The 25,567-nt window shown below is 38.3% G+C and overlaps 1 pseudogene; it reads left to right on the forward strand.

The window, feature by feature from the left end:
• Positions 1 to 5,751: 5,751 nt before the first annotated feature.
• LOC116867153 overlaps positions 5,752 to 25,567 on the forward strand; it is a 40,503-nt pseudogene continuing 20,687 nt past the window's right edge.

The raw sequence follows: 25,567 nt of genomic DNA on the forward strand, positions 1-25,567 counted from the left end.
ATAAATACCAGAAACTATACCCACAAACCTAGCATACTGGCTGTGACTTAGATACACTCCAGAGATCCCTGAATGAGGAATGAGCCACTCCGTAAGGACTCAGGATGATTAATAGATAAAGAGACAGACGTCCACCCCTGCAGCATTTCCAGAGGTGTATTTAGCAAGGGCTGAGCCACAGAATGAGAACAGCTAGTCTCAAGAAAGAGCCTGGATGAAAAAATGAAGGCTCTCACGGAACAACAGCAGCAGTGCCAGCTAGCATCACGTGCAGCATAAACCTCGGTATGGAGCTCTTCAAACTTCATCGAAAGAGACACATAGTAAGAACTCACACAAGATTTTATAAAACTTAAACATCTAATCTGAACAAATTTCCATTAGCCTCCTTTGCTTTTATTCCCGGGGGGTTCATTATGAATTAGGAATGGGCATTGACCACGTGCATGTATGTTTTAAAGAGGATACTTTTGAATACCTCCCCCAAGTGTAGACCTCCGCTTAAGCATCTGGTTCCACTAGTTAAATATGCAAGAGAGGAAGAAAAAAAACCCTTTAAAATATGAGACGAAAGAATGAAAGAAGCACACTCTAAAAGACATACTCTGTCAAGAAATGGTTAACTTATGGCATGCAATGATAAGAACACTTTTCTATGGCTCTAAATAAGCGGACCAAGTAGGCAGACCCTGGGATGCAAAGGTTAAGGTGATTAACCACTGGTTAATTTTATGTGTTAACTTAGCTAGGTCACAGTGTTCAGATATTTGGTGTTTATCAACTGAATGTTTGGGTCTCCCCAACCCCTCACCCATCACATATGTTAAAACCCTAACTCCCAATGTGATGGTACTAAAAGGTGGGATCTTTGGGAAGTAATTAGGTTTATCGAGGTCCTGAGCCTTCACGATGAGGTTGGTGTCCTTATAAAAAGACGAAGAAACTAGAGTGTGCTCTCTCTCTCTTGTTCTGTCTCTCTCTCCCCATCCCTCTCCCCAATAAGAGAATATAGCAAGAAGGTAGTCATCTGCAAACAGGAAAAGGGCCTTCACCAGACAATGAAGCTGCCAGCACCTTGATTTTGGATTTCCCAGCCAACAGAACTATGAAAAATTAATTTTATTACTTCAGCCACCGGTCTATGGTATTTCATTATAGCAGTCTGAACTGACTAAGACATTGGCCAAACATTATCCTATTTCTGTGATGGTGTTATTGAATGAAGTTAACATTTAAATTGGTGGACTTTGATTGTCTCTCATAATGTGGGTGGGTCTCATCCAATCAGTTAAAATACTGACAAGAACAAAAGACTGGCCTCTTCCAACAAGAACGAACTGGAACTCAACTGCCATATTGGCTCTTTCTGGGTCTCCAGCCTGCCATATTTCCTTACCAGATTTTGGACTCACCAAGTATTCCCCATGGTAGGAGCCAATTCCTTAAAACAGGTATCTTTATATATACACATCTATGGTTGTGTTTCTCTGGAGAACCGTGACTTGTATTACCACAATGTATTCAGATGCTCTGCAAAGTGAATTAACTCAATAATATAATTAGTGATAATTATAACGGTGAATACTCACTGAATGCTTATCTGAGTTCCAGACATTGTTCTAAGTGCTCTACAGTTCAACTCACTGATTCTGCACAATGATGCTATAAATGTACCCCAATTTACCCTTGAAGAAACTATAGTGCAGGGAGAGCACGCTGCTCAGGGTTAAACCGCTTAGTGAGTGGCAGAGATATTTATAAACTCTTGGGTAGTGTTTTATTCCCCAATTCCTACCATTACTATAATTATTTTTTAGCAAAGAAACAATACCATGCAAAGACACAATCCTAAAATTAAATATCTTGTATTTCTTCCTCCTTCTTCCCATACTACTCACATTACAAACTACCAACTGCTCATATAGAAACCTCTAGTCTTCCTTTCAATTCAACCTGCACAATGCTATACACTCTTCTAGGTTTTTCTGATTTTTACAATTTTAAATGTTGGAGATAGCTAATAAAAATGCAAACTAAATCTTGCCTATAGACATGCCAATAAATCCTGGGCAGAGGAGAGACAGTCCCCCCACCTCCAAAAAAATAATTATGCCTCTATTTGCAAATTTATGTCAATATTCCTGATCAATAAATGTGTCTGTTCTTTGGATTCTCTTTTGAGAATCCTCATTCCCTTATTGTGAGTTAAATAAAATCCTTAATACATGCTTATCTTTTATCTTGTTGAAGAATCATGATTTTTACCTTTCTTTAAGAATTACTCTAAATGCGGGGTGCCTTGGTGGCTCCGTCAGTTAAGTGTCCTCAGGCCATGATCTCAGGGTCTTGGGATTGATCAAGCCCCACATGGAGCTCTCTCCTCAGCGGGGAGTCTGCTTCTCCCTCTGTGCTCTCTCTCTCTTTCTCATATAAAAATCTTAAGAAAAAATTATCTTTAAACAACATTATGTCATTTATCCACTTTCAAACTTTCAGTGCCTCTTTGATGACTAAGATCCAAGATTCTTGCATCAGCATTCAAGCTTCTTTATTACCAGAATACAAGCTACACTTATTTTTTCTCTAACTTTGCCCTTATACACACTTTCCTCTTGAGCCTGGAGGTCTTAGTCATTGTCCTGAGTGCTTCTTGATGTCATGGCTCTGCCTCTTGTTTTAGGTTAGTTTATCTCTCCTTGCATCTAATTCCTATTCTTCCTTCAGTGGACAAGATCTACCCTTATCTCTTCTGTTAAATCTTTCATAACAACCCCATACAAATTCTTTTTTTTTTAAGCATTTAGCATTGTCAGTATTCTTTTTAGACTTTAAAAGTTACCCTTTATTCCTTTAAAGTATATCCTGTTGCTCCAGACACCATATATTCTTTTATTTCCCTGTATCCACAACAATACCTAGCCCAATCCCTTGTACCATGACTTGATTATTGGTTTAACAACTGACTGGGCACATTAGGGGGAGAAAAGCTTCTATTACACACTCTGTCTCAATCTACCGCCCTATTCCAAAGCGAAAGTACACATTTCACTTATAAAGTCTAACACTTGTTATACTTTGGAAAATTACTTAAAAAAAATAAGGAGGTAAAGATACGCACACACAATAATAGCTTGATTACGCTCAACAGGGAATGCATCTTAAATTCCTAGTTATGAATATTTTAATGAACAGTATCAATAAAAGCCTCTTACCCTTTGGCCTATTTGTGATGCTAAGGAATCGGGTAGTAATAATAGCTCTTTGGGGACAGGGGGAACTCAAAATAATTTCTTTTTCAAGAGCATAAAAGGCAAAGATCCTCCAGGGAAGTTTTATAAGCCATTTCTAAATAGAAACAATTACCAAACTTTCTAAAAGCACGGATGAATTGTCAGTTTTGATAAAAATAGATTTAAGCTCCATCTGAGACAAATACAATGAATAGATTTATAGAAAGCAAAATATTTGCCATAAAAAAGTATCCTCAAGTTCTACAGAATATGTACAATGCTCAAATAAAATACACTTGAAAATCTTACCGTTGTTCTGTTAGTGAAGGTCACACATCTAAATTGAGAAGCTTTTGCCTTCCTCATTGTCAACCTCTCCCTCATGCTCATCTAGAAAGCTGGGTGATTAAAAGCGTGAACTTGGTATTTGAGGTCATGACTTTACCACTTGAGCGACCTGGAGCAAGGGATTCAAGCTTCCAAAGTCTTCATTTGCTCTTTCACAAGGTGGAAGCAATGACGGCACCGCCCTGAAAGATTCCCCTGAAGATTAAATGAGATAATGCTCGCAACACACAGAGTATAAAGCTAGGCGCATGCTATGTGCCTGGGAGATGTCAGTTATTGTTATTGTGACATAATACGTCAGAGGGAGAAAAAAAAAACACAGCAAATGCTTTTGAAGAAGTAATAATGGTTACTGAGATAGATGATATTTGCAAAGCCAAGAGTATGTCAGAATTGGCCTGACACAGAATTCAGAACAGCTATAAGGCCTAAACAATAAGTTGAAGTGAGAAGCTTTTAATAGGAACCATTAATAGAATTTTCAAGGTAACTTCCTTTACAGACAACTCTACCAGCTAAGTGAGACTGGTGAGACAGAACATATTGAGAAATAGTCAGATCTCCCTCAGGCTTTAGTTCGTTATAAATTGCTTTATTTAATGCACACATGTTATAAACTAAAATCTCTACAGAGTAGAGCCCACTACATCACAGAATTTAGTTTTAATGACCTTGGACCTAATCCAAATTCTTTTAGTTACATGAAGTTCTATAAGGACTTTATTAAAATAGGGTTACAACAATCATATGTCCTAGTCTTTGAAGATGGTATTTAGAAAAAGCCAAATAATTACAAATAATTTATGAATTGAAAGATTCTTACAGAATTTCTCATTCAACTCCACCATTTTATGATTAAGGAAATGGGAACATTGAGAAACTGTCTAGTAATGTTCTTTAGTGCAAATCCGAAAAATACATTTAAACTAATGGTCCCCGTTAGGACTTATTTTGACACATCTTCAGGAGCTTCTTAGCAGAGCAGAACAAGCCAGGAAGGAGGCAATAATTCTGAGAAAGATAGAAGAAAATTCTAAGCAGACACATATGGTTTTCTTCTCAGAACCTATAATAGTGACCACATGGTCTCCTATTTCCTCACTCCTCCCCCACCTTGTTAAGCCTTGGTTTATGGACCTTTCATTGAGCAGCGGCTCTCACTACTCAGATGCAGAATCATTCTTGATGATGGCAAATGGCACATGAACATATAGACTCCACCATCTCTGGGATGAAATTTGTGATTTTAAAACCTGGAGTGAGAGATGCCTGGGTGGCTCAGTTGGCTAAGCACTTGCCTTCAGCTCAGGTCATGATCCTGGGGCACTGGGATCAAGTCCTGCATCGGGCTCCCTGCCCAGTGGAGATCCTGCTTCTCCCTCTGCCTGCCGCTCCCCCTGCTTGTGCTTTCTCTCTCTTTCTCCCTCTGTCTGTCAAATAAATAAATCTTTTAAAAAATAAAATAAAATAAAATAAAATAAAATAAAATAAAATAAAATAAAATAAAACAAAACCTGGAGTGAACCCTGGTCTCTCACAGCTTTCTCCTATCTATATGTGACTGGTCCTATTCACATTGATAATAGTAACAATTAAAAATATCCTTTGTGCATGGCTAGTGTTACAGTTAATGATAATTAACTGGATTGGTTACCATCACATATCAGGCACTGGTCTTAGAACAAACCCTAAGAAATAGGTGTATTAGCACCCCTTTCATGGAGGTGAGGAAACCACCAGGACAAACAGCATTACGTAAATTGCCGCAAGTCACTGGCTGGCATCCAAATCAAGGAGTCCAGCTCCAGGACTCTACCTCTAATCTTTATCATCTTAATCCCCATATTCTTCATCCCTGGATTCCATTATACATCATTTAATCCTCAACAAAATCTTTCGCAATAGTATTTGTTCCGCTTTACTAGTGATAAAACTGAAATTTATAGAGGTTACGTTTAAAGAGGTTACAAAACATGAAGAGTATGTGGGAAAGCCAGGATTATAATCCAGGTCTAACTGATTCCAAAGCACACACACGATATTAAAAAACTGCTTTTCTGGCTTTCACAGCACCATCTCCTGCTGAGACTAGTAACCGGGGGCCCTGGCTCAGCTTCTGGAAGTTGCATCTTGCTCTCTCTAATCCTGGCTTAGAGAGAGACCATCTGGAACCATGATATGGCCATCTACCCTATACCGACTATTGTTACTTCTTGCGAACCCTTCCTGCCCTGAGCTGTCATGTGGCGCTGTCAAGCTGCGCTCATCGCCCTTTGGACACCGTACGTTGGAGGCTGGCCACTGCTCTGTTAGGAACCCAGACAAAAGCCAGGTTAATTTCCTCAGCCCTGGCTGCAGCTTCCTTTCTCATCCCATTATCCCAGAGCACTTACGTTCAGTATCCCTTCTGGTCCAAATTATCCAAGTCTTTACAGTCAAAGGATATTCTTGATTTCAAATAGTTGACTGCGATGCTATTTATCAGCACTTTTGTTTTAAACTATGCATGTGCATACATATATATAAATTATATCTTTATCTTATGTATTTCAATAAATAATCTAAAAAACTTTCACCAAAACCCATGCTGTGACGGAAACACAGAACCATATTTAGTCGTAAAAACTACTTGTTCGTCTTCGTCATGGTGTCTCAGTGCTTTCCTCTGAGGTGTATACATATCTCTTGCTGCTCTGGAATGATTCTATTCCTAAGTCATATGGGTGCTCAACTGCACTGCTTAGCAGGATGGGATGCTTTAACCTTAAGTCATTAAATTGTGTGTTGAAATAGCTATGGGAAATTCCGCAAGGTAATCCAGTTGTGTCCATTTTAGTCAGTGCCGACTTGGAAATACTTTAAATTGCCGTATCAGCTCCATTGCTAATGAGCCGATCGCCCTTGAAAACAGCAGACACCTTTTCCTATTGCTCCCGGGACTACGATAAGAGCTGTCTGTCAAGAATTAGGCCCAAGAGATCAAAAATGCCTTTAAAAGTGTTCACCATGTAATTTTCATGCACACTCTTAAAAAAGAATGAGTGATTGACATAATATTAAAGATACCTACACAAAATTAGGTACTGCCAAGAGTGGAAGAGAGAGGCTATGCCCCTAAAGTGATTTGTTTTTTTCTTTGTGTGCATTTAATTTTAGTCTCTATTAGCTCCTTAATGCAAGACTTTGTTTAAAAAGATCATTGCTCTGAACATTTGACAGATATTTTCTTTTATGTGGACAGTTTAAAAACATTTAAAGCAATGTCAATTCTAAAAGTGCTAACTGTTGAAAATACCTTTCCAACTAGATGTTATTGATGTCTGCAGTTCTGAGGAAACCATTTCTTTTAGATCCTGACAGTCCCTTAAAGTTACGCATCTTGCCAAAGTCATAACTCTTAAGAGGAAGCAATAGTTGCCTATTCATTCCTGCAGATATATTTTGGCCTAATTATGTAATCGTAAGCTGAAATGCTCTCCTCTGAATCAAAATGACCTTCCAGAGGTAGAATACGTAACATTTATCACCGTTTTAAATATTTTTATTAAATGTCATTTTCAGTCATACACTTAGCAAAAGACTTCAAATTTAGCCAGAAAAGAATGTTCTGAGAATACTGAAAGATATAAGTTGCACATTTTTCTTTAAATACGAAAGGGAAGAATTTCAGCAGCACCATCTGTAAACTCCCAGGGCTCTCATCGTAGGTGTACACATTTTTCTTAAAAGGGGTGGCATTTACATTACAACTAAAGATCAACAGAGGCCGATGTCCAGAGCAAAAATAATCAGTGAGGAAATACAGGAATTCTGCTTCTACCCACTGGGGTAGCTATTGAATAAGCTCAAGGGTGGGCATGAATTGTTTTCTATGCCTGGAAGAAGAACAAATAACAGAAACAGCCTAACTTGGAGAGCCAGACAATCCAGTATCTGTGTCCTGGTTCTTCCTCCTCCCACATGGGTAGTAACATTGGTCAAGTTACCTGTGCTCCTAAGCCTTGAGTCATTCCCTAATAACAGAATTACCCGTGAAGCATGGAATCCATTTCTTAACGACCCAATTCCATTACTTCTTTCCTGGTTTTGCCAATCAAGGCACTAGAATATTAACTGGAATAGCCAGACCTGGGTCACTGCGTTTAGGAATCTACATTAAACAATAGCTTTCAGGGTTATTTCATTGTGAACTTTATGAAAATAACAAAAATATTTATGTTAATTAACTGAACCTACACTCTATGATGACCGATACACCAAATGTATGGCATAACCTTATCTATACTGTACAAAGAAGTCTATTAGTATAGTCTTCCAAACGATTTGATTATAAAAAAAAAAAAAAAAACTCTTGTTTTTTAAATTTCTAGAAAATTTCTAGCCTTCCAGGAATAGAAATAGAATCCAGTTCACTCTCCTACGAAATCGGTTCTAGGGTATCTGTTTCTTTCTGGCTCTTAATAGGTTTTAATTATGCTTATGTACTTGCCCAAAATACAATCTTCTAGTACTGGTCTTTCTTTCTCTTAACAGATATTTATTTAGCTGCTACATGTGCAGGACACTGTACCTGTTGATTTCCACAGAGTCGGTGGAGTTCTCCAGAAGGCCTTGCACTTTGTCAGGTGTACTTTCACATGCCGGCCATGTGATGCGATGCCTTGTTTGCAGGAAGCAGTGCCGGGGGTGGGGCTCAAGATCAGCTTCCTCTGTTTTAATTGCTCCATTCTCTCTGCGGGAACAATATTCTTCTCTACGCTGTGGGAACTTCGCAAGGATTTGAATGTCTTTAGGCAAGACAGTAATTTCCTGTTTGGAGCATAAAATGAAACCAGATCCATATGCTCAGTGCCATTATACTTTCAACGTAATATATTAAATACTCTTAGCAACAGTAGTTCAAAGTCATTCCTATTTAATCATTTCACGCTCACTATCTCCTAGTGGTCGTGAAAAGTTACATAGCAAAATCCCGGGGAGATAATATTTTCCTGTAAGTGCAAAGCATTTAATCCCTGCTGTTATAACCAGAAGGGCATTTAATGGCGGGTGACAGGAAATAGACAAATAGGTAATGGATTTTGAATAATTCTAGGGGGAGGAGAGAATAGAAGCTAGGGGTGGGGCAAGAAGGAGTAGCCTAGAAAAGAGTGTTAACAGCTGAACCGAAAAATCCTTTCGAAAACCAGCCTAGAAGGAAGATGCTCTATTTTTTCAATGTTATTTTAGAGTTAGATCATAGTAAGGGTGATTCTATAAAGTTAGCTGATAATTCTCTACCTGTTCCTGTAATAATTGTTTCTTATGCCTTCGAGTATGTTTTTTGGAAAATTTTAAGACCACCTGAGTTATTATTAATTTCTGCTCTAGCCTATATGAGAGTGTAAATGACTAATAAAGACTCTGCCAGGAGGATACTCAGTTTATAACCAAAGAGAGTAGCGTTCAATGAGAGCGAAACCATCAATTGAGAAACAATTTTGAAGAATCTTAGGAGAAGAAGGAGAGATTAGTGATGATGAGTCAACTTCCAGGGACAGAAAGCGATTTATACATAAAAAATATTTAATACATACCATTGCATAGTTCTCCAGTAAAGACATTATAGGACAGCTTGAGACAATTGGAGGTGAATTGACTAATTACAGTGTTAGATTCCCTGTGACTCCAGCCACATTCTGCCTTCTGGAATAAATTCTGAACCTCTATGTCCAGTTATATCTTGTGCTTTTGCTCATGCAGAATATACCTGGCAAACACTTTTCCACCAATCCAAATGTTTCTTGTTTTTTAAGTTTTAGCTTAAATACTACTTCCTTATAGTCTGAACGACCTACACCTTCCTCTACACATCCTTGTCACTGGGCTGTTATAGTTAGCCCTTTTGTTTTATTCTCTGTTAACAGTTTGCCTCCTCAACTAGCTTATGAAGATAGTTTGCCTGTCTTTGTATTCTCACAGTACTGAAGAGAGTGCTTCATAATGAATAAGCATCCGATATTATATTTAATACAGAATAAGACATAGAGCATCGCTAGAAATATTAGAAGATAGATTTAAATATCTATCCATTAGGTGGCATGGCATTTAGTTAGTTCAGATTTCTCTCAGAATTTCTTTGACTCTTGTATTCTAGAGATAAACATAACAGCGCTGCAGTACAGCGTGGGAATTTGGGGAGGATCACACAGGCCAGGCATATGAAAGTGTATTATAAGCTGCAGAACACTCTACAGAGACAGGATCTTGCATTTAAAAAATAAACTGTGATTTGACCACATTGCATGTGAGTTTCCTTCCATGATTGTGTAAGCTTTTCTTTACCCTCCCATGATTACTTTGTAAATGGCTGCAAATTCTTAGAGACTCCTTTCATGGAGCAGCGAAGTTCAATTCCATGCCCCCCTCCTCTCTCCACCCCTAACCACTGGATTCTTGGCTGTTTATATTAGTCTCTCATAACTAATTGAATGCACAGATATGATACTGTGTGTCATGAAAGGCCATGAAGCTTCTTCCAAAAGGACCTTCTGGAATGCTCATTCACAGGATGCTTCCTCTCAAATTCTGGCTGCCATGTTGTGAAAAGCCCAAACCACACAGGGAAGTCACAAATGAGGGCTCCTGGGGACAGGTCCACTTTGGCCTGTCCTTTAGCCATCTAGCTCAAGCACCAAGCATTGTGAGAAAAAGCCAGCAGATGATTCTGACTAGGGAGACATCCTAGTCAACCCAGTCATCATGGAGCAGAAAAAAGCCAGCCCCACTTTGTCTTTTCTGAATTCCTGGCCCACAGAATCCATAAGCACTATAAAACACTTGTTATTTTTGCCACTGAGTCTTGGGGTGGTTTCCTACACAGCAGTAAATAAATGAAAAATGTTCTCATATATGGCCTGCCAACTTGACCCTTATCATTCATCAGCTGTAATAGCCAGGCCAGGCCAGGCCACACTAAGGCAGAAAACAACCCAATAATCTCAGTGGTTTTAAATAACAGATGCTCACTCCTTACTCACACCACATGTCCACTGTGGGTCAACAGGGAAGTTCATCTTATCCTAGCCACTCAGGGACTCAAGCTAATAAACACTACAAATCACCAGCCTAGAGGCAAATAGAGCTCTGAATGGTCTTGTACCAGCAGTTAGACGTTAGACCTGGAAATGACATGTTACTTCTGCTGTCAGCTCATTGGCCAGAACTAGTCATATGGCTCCTCCTACCCACAAAGGTGCCAAAAGTATTAGTCCTATCACTTATTTTGGAGGAAGAGAGCCAGAAATATTCCAGAAGCAGTACTAATGATTACCAAATATGCTCTTTCATAGACCTTGCCTGCCTGGGCTTCCCAGTCAAACCCTCTACCTCACCCTCGAGTTCTGACTTTCTGCCCTGACCTGTGTTAGCTCTCCCCACCTCCCCCGGCGACAGCATATTTTACTGCTATCATTTCACCATTTGGGAGCCATATCTATAATCTTTCTGCCTACCCTTCTTGTACGTTATCTGCATATAAAGCAGTGACACTGGTGGTCTCCATGACAACCAAGACTATCTAGTGCTTCTGCTAAACTCCTAATCAGGGGTTGTTTTTTTGGTTGTTGTTTCTTTCTCTTTCTGTCAGAGCCAAAATCAGGTTTGTATAGAGAGTTCACCATTTCCCTTTCACATGAAACAAAAAAAAGTCTGGACTTCTACTCTGGCCTGATACGATTACTTACATGAGGTATCAATTAAAGGTATTTATAAAGTGTAGAAGAAGGGATGGAAATGAAAACAAATGATGTAAGGAAAAAGAATGAATTTTGCTAAATGAGAACACAGAGAAAGATTCCAAAGTAGGAAAGAGAGGGTAAATATAGAAAAGAATGGACCAGAGTGTATTCTGGTGCAAATTCTTGACTATTTATTAAATTTAAGGTCAAATGTTTTTTAGTTATTCACTTTATAACACTTTGAAAGTTCAAATTCCTTGCATATAAAAGTAGGAAATATAATACTTCCCCTACCTAAATAATAAGGTAGTTGTAAGGATAAAATTAGTCTAACTAAAAATATATTAAAAGTAGAAAGTACTATTCAATGGCAAAATAATACTATTATATTTATTTCAAATAAACATAGGAATGATGGTTAAAGAGTCTCCTGGCTTTGGAGGGATCATAGAAGGCATTAGAAATTCTCAACCTATAATATGGCTCACCTCGGATGTTTAAAACTAGGCCGAAGCTGGTGAGTGACAGGCATAATGAATGGTATGGAATATGAGGCCACCAAGTACAATTTGGAGAAAGTCTTGCCAAAGGCCAAAATCCAGAAGCATAATCCTTTGGTAAATGCCTTTGAATGGTACTGATGACCTAAGTAATTCAATAGCCTTCTATCCTTAAGATTTTAGCAAAAATTGATCTGCTTAGCAGTTCTAATTGAAACGTGCATGTTTCGAATTCCATGACTTTAAGAGCTTTCCCTCTATTATCTCTTGTTACTCTTGTTCTGATACTTTTGGTAAACCCTTTTCTTTCCCCTATGCTAAATGTGTACACTTCTTCAGGTTTTGAAAATCTATTTTCATCCATTAAAATGACTTCAACCAGCCAAGCTTCAAGGATGACATGCAGAACTATTTTTTTTTAAAGAGTTTATTTATTTGACAGAAATAAAGAGAGAGAGAGATCACAAGTAGGCAGAGAGGCAGGCAGAGAGAGAGGGGGAAGGAGGCTCCCTGCTGAGCAGAGCCCAAAGTGGGGCTCCATCCCAGGACCTTGAGACCATGACCTGAGCCAAAGGCAGAGGCTTAACCCACTGAGCTACCCAGGTGCCCCACAACTATATTTTTATTCCTGGATTCTCTCACAATTTCTAGACTCATATTTCCTCCTGCCTCTAATAAGCCTATCAGTAAAAACAGCTGGCTACTATTAAGCTGCATGATATCACTCACCATGAGAAGAATTTTACATAAACCATTTCAATGGATCTATATACTATGATTAAGTGCAAAAGTTATCCCCATTTTACAGATGAAGAGACTGAAACTCAGGGGAATGGAGTAATTTATCCAAATATGTGGTAGGGGAAGCATTCATGCCTCAGTGTATCTTACTTCAGAGCCTGATCTCCTAATTCCTATGCCTTAACATTTTTCTTATGGATACACAATCAGCATCTCAAAATCAAGACATCTAAATTCAAAAATCAAAAACTTGCATTTTGTCCTCTCTACAGTATTTTTACTAGTTTATTAATGTTTTGCTAACCATTTGGGACCAAAACCTTGGAATTATTATAAACTTACCCTGCTTCCTTCCACTCCCCACCACATACACTAAATTGTGTAGATTAATTATTCCCAATATCCGTCCTACCCAGAGCTTCCATCCCATTCCTGCTGCCATTATCCTCATGCTTGTTCTCCTACAGTAGCCTCCCAGCTGCACATTCTATCTTAAGTCTCTCCTTCCAACACTATTCTCAGACCAGTGATCCTAAAGCATTATTTTGATCATTCCATTTTTGCAAGCTCAAGTCCAAACATTTAGCCTGATGCTGCAAGATTATGCTTGATCTACCCTAGATATATCTGACATGACCTCTTTGTGAAAAAAAAAACAACTGAGCTGCCTTGATGACTATTTCTTGAGCATTCCTCTCTTCTGCCTTTTTTTCTCATTATTCCATCAAAATCTAACAACCCTTCTCTACTTATAAAATCCTACTCATTGTTTAGAGTTCTGGTCAAATGCTACTGCCTCCATGAAGCCCATCTGGGTCTCCTCGATTAGAAGAGGTCTCTCTGATCTTATGAATACTTGGTTTATACCACTATTAATATGCTTATACGATATACCTTAAGTTCTGGCTCTGTGTGGTTAGTTGTCTTATTTTCTCTTCCAATATGAGGGAGGAAAATGCCATCTTTTATTCATCTGTGTATTTCTCAGAGGATCTAAAACAATGCTTTGCACGTAGTAGGAGATCAACTAAATATTACATGAATGAATATGAATAAGAAACTCAGACATGGAGCATATCTTGAGAAAATTATCATATAAATCATAGAAATTAACAGTTTGCAAATCTTAAACTGACTTTTTTATGATATGCCTGGTATATATAGTTATATATATTAGTCATCAGTGACTGTGTTCAATTATTTATCTTCTAGAAGCTACAACTCAGGCAGAAAAGAATTTTGTTTTGAAGAGCCTATCTAATTAAAGAATACTTACTGGATCTCTAACAGTCAACATTGGAGAAAAAGCGAAGCAATCATTTCCAAAGTTTTCTACATTACCCACTATAACCATGCTTCATGCCAAACGAAACAAAACAAAAACAACAAAAAAAATCCCCCCCCAAACCCATGAGGACTATTTTGTGTGAAATGATAAGTTGAATTTATATCTTATAATGGAGTTGATCACTAAGCTTCTACATATTTCAACAAAGAAAACATCTGAAACATTAAATATTAAAAATAAATGATTCTCTCTCTCTTTTTTTTTTCAGTCCAATACCCACCTCCCCTCCTAAGGTATACCCACATGTTCAATGTAAAGCCAGAAAAAACTATTGTAGCAACTTATGATGAAATCAAATCAAAATGAAAGCATCACACGCAATTTACGGTTGTGTTATTACTTCTTACATGTTTTGTGGTAGTACCTGTAAAACATTTTCTTTCACATGAAAATATTTTAAAAGCACTGTCTTCTTAAGGAGATTTTTTTGGTTGAGAATATTCACTGCAGACGTTGTAGAGCAAGTGGGAAGCTGAGAGTTCATTTCAAATCTCTGGTTGATGCATGAATTTCTGTTCATCCCTGACAAAAGGCCATGCTGCCTCAGAACATTGCCATGTGAGGTACGCCATGAGGTTACCTACTCCTGTTTCAAAGAACTTCCACTGTCAGGAAATTCTTTTTTAGACAAAATTCTACCCCTGTCCTCTGGAGTCCTGAATAATAGGCCTGATGTGTCTTAATACTACAATCCTTTAATTATTTCAAGATAACTATCATGTCTTCTGTCTTCCAGACAAAGTGTTGTGAGATAAGGGCTTACTTTTAGCCCAGCGTTAAAGGATATAATTATTCCAAAAGCCTTTCACAAGATGTGAGATTACATGATTTTGAAAATCTTCCCTAATATTTTCAGCTGAATGTCCTTACTCCTTCACCGTGCTATGTACCTCCAACCACCTCCTCTGTCTGCTCTATCCAGGCAAGTCTGCTATGATTTGTTCCTGGCAGAGGAAATTACTTAGAGGTGATATTGGAACTTCATATATTTATTGAATTTCATTAATGTATATAGTTATGGATCCATCTTGCTATTATCTGACCTTGTCATTCTTACAGTCTGGCTCATCTCTGACTAGTTGCTTTGAATTTCATCCTGTTTTGTGCCTAACCACCACTCACTACGCCTTCTTCTGTGCCAGATATCTACATCTCTGCTTTACTAAAAGAGCAGCACTTTACCTAAAAGTAGTAATTTGTACATTTTCTGAGTGTTGTCTCTCCCTCTGCTTTCTAAAGAGCACTCTGAGGACATTTCCCCCTAACCCACATCCAAAGACCCAAAGGATGGAGCCATTAGGCACTGTATGAGATGAAAAGGTTTTGAAGCCACTTGAAGCCTGAATTTTTCCTCTTCTAGAAACAAGATGATTTAGAGGACATGAAAAAGGAGGCCCCTCCAGATAGTAGTGGTGGAGACTAGATAGTAAGTGGTGGAGAAACCTGAGCCTTCAAAGCATGAATGTAGTCTGCAAAAGGTGGTGAGGGGTGAAATGGGTCAGGAATGGGTTCAAGAAGAACCTTTCATTAAAGAGAATAAAAATTTTCTTCTTAGCTATAGTCATAAGAGGACCCACAATTACCAACCGCCATCCATATTTGGTGCCCTGAGAAGTCTATTCATACACCTTTCTTTTGCAGTATTTGAAGAATTGTGATTTCTACATTTGTTAACCACTATTTGATCAGTGTATGCCTCTCCCCACCTGAGCACATATTCCCTGGGGACTGGCGGGTTCCCATTGCACTTACAGGTGTCTGGGCCCCTAGAACACTGTCTGATACAAGTAAGCATTCAGTAGATTTTTGGTTTGCAACAAGTAAAGTGTGAAAAATAAGTGATGCTAATGTGGAAAGACTACAAGTTCGTCAAGAATAGGTCATTAGCTGGGGCACCTGGCTGTTTCAGTCAAAGGAGAGTACAACTCTTGATCTCCAGGTTGTGAGTTCAAGCCCCAGGTGGGGTGGAGAGATTACTTAAAACTACAAAGAAAAATAAGAACAGGTAATTAGCTACCTGTGTATGTTGGTTTTTGTTGTTGTTGTTGTTGTTAAAGATTTTAGAGATCATAAGTAGGTAGCGAGGCAGGCAGAGAGAGAGGAGGAAGCAGGCTCCACGCAGAGCAGAGAGCCCAATGTGGGGCTCAATCCTAGGACCTTGGGGTCATGACCTGACCCAAAGGCAGAGGCTTTAACCCACTGAGCCACCCAGGTGCCCACTACCTGTGTATGTTTAAGTTAATTATTGAGTACCCTGATGTATAGTTTATCATTATGTTGTTCAAGTTTTCCTCAACTAGTTATTCTGTGGTATTCCATAATCCTTTGTTAAATAACCTATTCAGCCATTGTAAAACAAACACATTTGAACTGGACAGAAGCATTCAACCACCTGGAGGCCACCAGCATAGAGTCCAATAAGAGACAGCTACAACATTGGCATTCTGGCAGGAAGAACTGCACACATGGTGTCTAAACACAGACTCTTCCAGGCTTAGATAAGCCAAGTATTACATAAGAAGCAAGGCTCAGCCAATGTGGGTTATTCCCGACCATCATTCCTAGGTTCTGCTCCAACGCTCACTTTTGGACTACCTCAAGGATTTGACATTTATTTATTTATTTGTTTGTTTGTTTATTCAGCAACCAGTTTGAATATTCAAAGTAATAGAGCAGTGAAAATATCAAAGAAGTTGATTATATTCCAATTTTTGTTATTTGAAGCACTTAATCAAGTGATTATGAATTGTTTCTTTGAATAGGAGTAATTTTAAAAGAACTTATTTAGCATATGAACTTTATGTGAAAGCTAGGCAGACCTCCTTTGACCTTGAAACCTAGCCAACCAGATCATTTTTCCCCCTTCTCTGTTTGATAAAGGGCTCAATGTTAGGCTAGATCTCTTAGAATCTCAGAATTGGTATATGTATTTAGAAGGGAGAGGAAAGGACGTAAAAGTGATTATTTTGTTCTTGGAAAGCAGGATCTAGCACCATCGTTCACATTAGCTGTGCTGTACAGCCATCTTTCTGTAATTTCCTCTCAATGGTGGGTTTGTTTTGGTTTTTGTTTTGTTTTGTTTGTTTTCTTAAAGATTTTACTTATTTATTTGAGAGAGAGGATGCGCTTGCATGGCTCATGGTGGAGGGGAGGCTCAGACGCAGAAGCAGACTGCCTGCTGATAAGGGAACTCCAGGTCATGACCAGAGCCAAAGGAAGCTGCTTAACCAACTAAGCCACACAGGCGCCTGTTTTTTTTCCTGCTGCTTTTTCAGCCCTTTTTTTTTTTTTTTTTGAGATGGAGGAAGAAATGAGCTGGAATGTTGCACTTTATCCTTCTTCCACCACAATTCTCCTGACCACCTTTGACCTGAACTTTTTCCACATTCAATCTACCTAAAGCTACTTAGCATTTTCAGGAAGAGAGATAGACACACAGACTCAGAGCGAGAGACTGAGAGAGAGAGAACAGGGAAGGAGAAAACAGGAAGTCTTATTGAGAGAGGTATGAGAGCTCTTGAAAGTTTGCCCAGGCTTCGCAGGGAGGGGACAGAATGTAAGCCATCAGGGTTCCTGCTCTGTTTGCATTAAATATCACTAGCTTTTGAGAATGGTTGTTCTTCAAAATTCAGTCACTGATCTCTGCCTGATTCAAAATTCCTTTCATGCTATGATTTGGAACCATGGGTTTAATTTTCATTTGTTTCAATTGACTTGATTTTCTTAAATGATGAATGGAAAGCAGTTTTTCTCAAATTAATATTGTAAAATATGATTAACATTTAGAATTTGCTAGTTTCCATTCTCAAAACCCTGGGGAAAATTAAGAAAACAGTTCCAAAATACCACTAAATTATGCTTAGCATGCCTACTGGAAGCACTGTTAAGCCACTTAAATTTATGTGTTTAGATTCACGTGTCATCTACTTAGGTACATAAAGTTATAACTGACCTCATGGTAGAATTCGATGCTTTCTTGGTATTTCTCAAGGCCTGAAGACATAAAGTTTTCATCTAAACACATAATTATTACTACTCTTTTTAAATTGATAAATTCTTAGCCCCAAGAGTATGAAATATTGATTGATGCCACAACATTGTATGTTAACATTTACTTTGTCTTATATTAAAAGTGATACATGTCAATCAAGGAAAATACTGTGTATGTGTGTGTTTATGTATAATTGTATGTAATGTAGAAATTTAGTGGTACATATGTATATAATATTACATGTATAAATACAGATGAATAATTATTATAACTGTAACTATTGGTCATTTTATATATAATAATGTATATAATTGACTATAATGTATAAATTATATAGTACTGATACACACATACACACTTGTGTAGTATGTATACACACACTCATACACACAGACATATACGTCCTATAAACATAATGGTATAAACATTGGTTGGTTGGTATAATGTTATAAACATTGGGGCTGTTGGCATCAAAAGTTCCAGTTTTCTTTTGGGATCCATCTCCCATCTCCCCATGTGACCCCATCTCACCCCTCTTTGCTTTCTATCTGTGTAGTGCACATACACTTCCCCATTCAGCCCATGAATAGAACAAGTGACTCATGCAGAAGCCAATCAGAGCAACACAATCCTCTCAAGATAGGGATTAGATCAGGGATGGACACATACACTGACCTAGTCCAATCAAAGAGACTTTTGGGACATTTGCTGGCAATACTTGGACAAAGATATTCTCTCTTTTCTAACGTAGAATTGCTATAACAATTGTACCACTACATGGAGATGAAGAATGAATTTGAAACAGTGATTAACAGAGTAGAAGGATGGGAGAAACTGCTACCTGAAGACATTTTGCGAATCCTAAACCCAATTGTTCTTGAAACCTAATTGTTCCTATTAATTTTGGACTTCATGTGGATTATATATTCACCATATTCAATTGAATTTTCTGTGACTTTCAAGAATCTTAACTACAATACTGATTATCCAGAGATCACAGGAAATTTCACCCACATTTGCCCATCTTTTTTTATATCATTATATAATTACAAGTGGGTGACATTTTTCATAACAAAAAGGGCCTTATTAAATATGATTCTATAAATATAATTTCTGGAGTGAATAATAAGCTACATTTTACTAACATCCTTGACTTATAAATAAATTATATCCCTATTAATCTAACTAGTTTCTAAGTAAACTTAAAAATCCATCTAAATAAAAGTTAATGCATTAAAAATATTGGAAGAATGCAAAATGGTATAAACACATTGGAAATCAGCTCAGAGATTTCAGTTCGACTGTTCAATAGTTACCCAAAAGAAACAGTCACACAAAAACCCATTTGTGAATCTAAATATTGGTTTTATTCACAAGCTCCAAAAGCTGGAAACAACTCAAAGTTTCTTCAGTGGTGAATAAATCAACAAACCATGGTAATCCATACAGTGGAATACTACTCAGCAATAAAAGGAAAAAGGCGGGATGTGGCAGATAGAGATAAGAAATGGAACAAAGACCACTGTATCAACCATACAAAAGATGGACAAAAAGCAATCATTATAATATGAAGACATAAAACAAGGCAGGAATAAGTCTCACAGTAAACAAAAAGTAGTGAATGGATTAAATTCCTATATTAAGTAACAGAGACTCAGACTAAGCAACAAAACCCAGGTTTATGAGAGACTCATCTATAACCAGTAACAGGAAAAGGTCAAAAATAAAGCAAAAGAAGCAAATGCTGATGAACTAGAAGTAAGTGTAAAGGTAACTCAGGTTGACTCGTCTCCCTACTGCTCTCTTTTATTTCATGGTTCCTCTCATTTTGTTCCAACTTATTCCATGTAAGCAATGTTTTTCACATATCAACCTATTCACCTGAGTAGAAAACGATTTTTCCACTCCATAGTTTTAACCAAAGTTAAACCTGAAACCTCTAAGTGGAAGCTGTCAATTCTCCCAAGCTTCCTGTATGGCCTGCTGTGAGTTTTTTTCCTTCTGTGGTTAATGCAGCTTCCTGTTTTTCTCCTCCAGCCACATAGAAAAATTCCTGTGCCTCTAAGATTCAGAACTATACAACTAGCACAGCTTTTGTCCCTCTTGTGCTCTGTTGGTCCTTAGTCATTCTCCTGCATTTATTTGTCTTTGGAACCTGGTTCATTCTATCATAGAAAATCTTAAAGTCATAATGAGTTTTTTTCCCTAATAAGGAAGGACTCTAAGGAGGTTCCTAAGATTCCCCCTTCATGGCGTTCACATGTCTGTACAAGCCCTACCCCTTCATCTAGGGTGCAGCCTGTGACTTACTTCCATGCAACAGAATGTGGCAGAGATGATGGAATGTCTCTCTAGCAACTCTCTTTGCTGCTTTGATGAGGTAAGGGCTGGCTGGAAAAGGCCACATGGTGAAGGACTGCAGGCAGCTTCTAGGAAATGAGAGTAACCTCTAGTTGCTAAGGGCTATCTTCGGCCCATGGCCAGCAAAAAGCCCTGACCCTCAGTCCTACAGTCACAGAGAAATTCAGTCAACAATCTGAATAAAACTGGAAGCAAATTCTTCGACAGTCGAACCTCCAGATAAAAATATAGCTCAGCCAACACTTTGATTGTAACCCTGTAAGACCCTAGGCAGAGGAACGTGTTAAGCTGTGCTCAAACTCATGACTCACAGAAACTTGGATAATAAATGTTTGAGGCCACTAAATTCATGGTATTTTGTTACACAGCAATTGATAACTGAGGAAATAATTTCCCTTTGTGTTTCTTCCAAAAAACAGGTACCCGCTGTCATAGCTCGACCTGACACCTTATTGTTCCCTGGGAACTAAAATCTCTGGAAATTTCAACTAAGCTATCTGATATTCTAAGCATATTTCCTATCCATTCCTTCACTTCTAAGTGCTGGAAGCTGGAGACTTATAGTGGCTTGATCTTTCAGATGCCTATACGTCTTCTTTACAGACTTCTGCAAGTATCGCTCTTTTTCCCGTGTGTCCTGGACCTGGTTGATGACCTAAATTTTTATCTGACTTGCACCGTTGATCCTCTTGTACAACTATTCTCTCCTGCTCCTGCCCAGCTAAATCACAAAAATGGTAAACCCAAGGGTTCCATGATCATCCCCCACCACCGCATAAATGATCATCACTGCAAGAAATTACACAGACATTCAGATCAGCACCTCTGAAACATAAGGATTTCCATGAAGAGATTGCTTCTCCATCACAAACTCTTTCAGAGAATTTAGCTCCAGACACTTAAAACATTTTTACTGGATTTACTGTAATTCTGCATCCTGCTCTTTGAAAAAACAAATGTTTGTTTGTTTGTTTGTTTGTTTTGCTAAGAAGAATGTAAATTATTTTGACTGCTCCGAATATTATTTTTTGAGGGGCTTTGCAAAGGATGTAAGTATGTTACTTTGAATTACCCCATTTGGACCTTGTCTTAACTCCTAATCCTGTTTATATTTGAGATACAAATGAGCCTCCATACTCTCTTACATCTCTATTAAACTACCTGGAGTCCTTGTTTCTATAATACTTTTACTTAAAAAAAAAAAAAAAAGGTTCTGAATAAGCTATTATTATCCTAAAGAAAATGTTGAATTTAAGGCAAGAAGTTTGAAGTGAAGCTGGGATGACCTATTAGAAAAAAAGATCATATTCTGAACTTAGTATATATCGTTCTGTTAAGCTGAGTTCTTTTTAGCTTTGTTAGATCAATGTGGTAAAAGATGGATGTGAAAAGGTTCTGTGATTACTGAAAAGGACTAATACGGTTTGTTCTGAGTTAGGGAAAATTGGTGAGAAAATAGAAAATTTTCTGTAACTGGATTAAATACTTCCGGGAATATTGTACTCATAAAGTCACTTGGAAAGAAGAAATGATGGCTGTTTCTTCAGGAGCCGGTCGGCGAATGTGATCATTGGGTGAGAAACCCAAGTTCTCATTCTGACTAGAGCCCATACTGGCCCATCCTTGCTTTGTCGCACCTTATCCATCAGAAATGATCATCATAAATGCCCCCAGGATATTTTTCTAACTGCTTAGCATGCCGAAAGGAAAGAGTCTCAGCAAAGAAAGCAATTTTATTATAAATATGGACCCTAGTATAATCCCAGTGAAGGTGGCTATTTTCTATCCCTTGGAAAAGCTTTATTTAGAAATCCATCATCTACAGATGGAAAAGAATAAATCTTTTTAAGATGTGTATTTTTGACATCATTAACGTCAATCAAAACCAGAGGACTGTATCCCACCAAAGTCACAACATTGCTGTAGTACATGGTGTCCATGTTTAACAGACAATTCATCGGCTTATCAATCAAGGGAATCACTGAGAACATTTTCATTCTATTAAGACCCAACTTCCAGGTAGAGAAAATGAGCAGTGGTATTATTCTCATTGCTTTGAGCTACTCAACCCTAATGCACAAACATTTTGACCTCCACCCCTCGTCTTCTCCCTCCAGCATGTCTAAGAACATTTCAGCAACATGTCAGCAGTCAGCATCTCTTTTCTCTTTCTACTCGCAGGATGGCGACTTTAATTAGTAGTCTCTCCTCCTACTCTCATATGCTCTCTGTACTGTAATGTTTTACTTGTGACTACCCCAGCCCTCCTACTGACTCCATTAGAGAGTAAGCCAGGAGCAGACGCTCTCTGACTCAAGCTTTTGGTTCCTCCTTTGTTTTTCCTGGCAGATACAGTTCCTTCATTATATGTAACACCTACGGTAATTGCTACTGCTTCAAAAAATCTTTTCTGAATGTTATTAAGAGATGCAGGAGGGAAAGGCGTTCACAAAATAGAGATATTACTGTTATTTACATTCCAGCATTCTCCGAGGGGAAAAAAAAAGTGGAAAGCTTTTTACCCTTGTGTCTCATTAATTCTGACAACACCCCTAGAGGCAGGGTAGTGACAAGACCATTATTCTTGTTACAGTGGAGAAAACACGGAAAAACCCAGAGAGGTTAGATATCTTGTTGAAGGTGACACACAGTTACTGGGAGCCTGGAGGGAAGAAAGCCTACACACAAACCTCAGGTTCCTGACTCCCCGGTAGTTCCGCCATTTCTCCATTCTGTGTATAGATATCTGTTTTTGAAGTGCACCTTGCTGTTAAGGGCTTGTAGGCTGTTAACTATGTGAAAAAAATGTGGGGTAACTCAGACCCCAAAAGATCTCAGACTAACCTGCTTGTGCAGACATGTCAATATGAAGGATCCTATTTCCAAGTGAACATCCAAGTGTGAACTACAAAGGCTATCGTGATGTAAGGGAATGGTAAATACTAAGGTCTGGGGTGCTGGGAGTGTATCCCCTCCCACTGGTATGTCATCATGTGTGGGCTGGAAACCTGAAAGCTACATTTCCTCTAAGTCCTTTGCAGTTAGGGTTCTGAGTGCAAATGAGGTGCTGACAATAAGATGGGCCTATGCAAAATTTGGAAGCCACAAGTGAAGAGGAAATATTTCTGAGTCTTTAATCTGCTCTTGCTTGCAAACGTGGGTCTGGAGATATTTAGGGGTTTTGCAGCACAATTTGCATCCCAAATGTGGACAGGTAGCTAAGCTGACTTTGGCAAAACTTCCTATTTAGCAGCAGCCACGCTGTGGCTCATGGACCATAGCCACGTGTTTGTTTCCTGCTTGTGGGACTTCCATGATGTAAATGGCCCTAAACCTGCCACAATCCAAAAGGACTAGAAGTGGCATAATTTCCACATAGAATAATACCTCATCTTTTTCCAAAAATGTTTAGAAGAGACATAGCATTCACAATCCGTGAGATTGCGGGACAATCACTGGAAGAGTTTCTTTCCAAAGGAACTCTCCAGAGTGTTATGCATCACGCAGCTCATTTGCTTTTGCTACGTTTGCTTTCCGCAATACTCTTCTTTCCACTTCTGCTCAGATCTAGCTCCCCATGCAGATAGATCTTTCTTATAATTCCTTCAGCACTTTATTGGATTTCCCATGGTACTTTTTCCTCGCTGTGTGGCATGTAGAGGAGCTGAGGAGGGAGAAGAGGAAGGATGCACAGGCCACCACTGCAGGACCCCGGGCAAGAAAGGGCAGCAGAGAGAAGTTGTTGTCATTGTTGTTGGCTGTTTTTACCCCAGAAAGAGGGAAAAGAGAACAGGTCATTGGCCAAAGGGGATAAAGGAAAAATGATGTTAACCAGGAAAGGAAATGAGCCGCAAGAAAGCACAAGCGCCATGTCACTAGGTTGACCGTATCTCAGATACTGGTTCCAGAAGCCTAAAAGAAGAGCATCCACTATGGTTTCTGACAGCATGGAGAGAAAAACTTAGGAAAACAAGGCTGTTTCTTATGATTTACTTAGATGTAAGGATAATAATACGACGACAGAAACAACTAATTTTTATTCAGCATTTATTATGTTCCAAGCACTGTGAAGAGTGTTTTACAAGTATTACTAACCCATTTAATTGTGTGACAACCCTATGAGCAAGTACTATTATTAAACCCATTTTACAGATTAGAAAACTGATGCCCATAGAGGTTAAGTAAGTTACCCAAGCTAATAGGTGACACACCGACTTCTAAGATAATGCTTTTAACCACTATGCTATAATGTCTTTCTGCATTGAGATTGGTCCAGAAGGCATCATAATTTTCACATAGAATTCACAGATATTTAGTAAATATATGATATTTTTCCATTTAAGTATTTTCTTATTCTATGCACAAATGCAAAGAGGAAAAAAGAAGAGCATTGTCCAGTATAACCATCCTAGTCTTGAGTGGCGTGGATGGAAGTATTTCCAGCAGTGGGGACACTGTTAAACAGATTCCCCTGGGCAGTCTGTGGCACGTTTTTATGTACATATTTTACCCCAACTCCTAGAAAGCCTGCTCCTCGTGGATTGCATTTACAAACACACACCCCAGGTTCAAGTCAATTTATGGTGTGTTTGAACTTGAACAAACTACTTAATCTCTCTATATATTAAGTTTCCTTATGTGTAATGAAGATATCATTGAACAACTTTAAAAATTAAATTTCTATCTCCTTAACCCTTCAGTATCTTTTGGTCACAGAAGACATCCAGTAACTATTACCCTGTGGTTGTGGTTGTTAATAAACTACTGATGGTTGTTGAAAATCCTTTAGTGAGAACACAGGGTAATTCCTCCCTGATGTGTCCTTTTCTTAGCCTACCATATTGTTGCTTTTGGCAAGTATTGGAGACAAGGAAAGGACGAGCAAGAGCAACTGAGCATTTAATTTTATCCATATATTGGGATTTAGAAAAAAAATTGTTTTTCATACATATTGTCATAGTGTGCACAAAGTGAGGTGGATCAGTTGTTATTTAAAAAACAACAACCACATTTTAATTGAATTTTTAGCTACCACTACCATACCTATGCTTTAGGTAGGCTGTAGCTTCTTCATTTCAATCATTTGCACAATGAAGAGCTAATGAAATATTTAGAATATTTATGCTTTCAATATTTAAATTTAATTAGCTTTGGAGATAGACAAAATCATCCAAAGAATAAACATTTATAAGCCAAGGCCCACATTTGTCATGCATTCTCATCTAGAAAACTGCTGCTTTTTTCGTTTGACCCTGATTTAAAAAAAAAAAGAAAAAAAAAGTATGCATGTTCTTTGCAGCCAAATGGGTTAAAATGCAATGCACATAGTC

Source organism: Lontra canadensis, unplaced genomic scaffold, assembly GCF_010015895.1.
Source record: "Lontra canadensis isolate GAN:19392208 unplaced genomic scaffold, GSC_riverotter_1.0 scaffold1, whole genome shotgun sequence".
NCBI lineage: Eukaryota > Metazoa > Chordata > Mammalia > Carnivora > Mustelidae > Lontra > Lontra canadensis.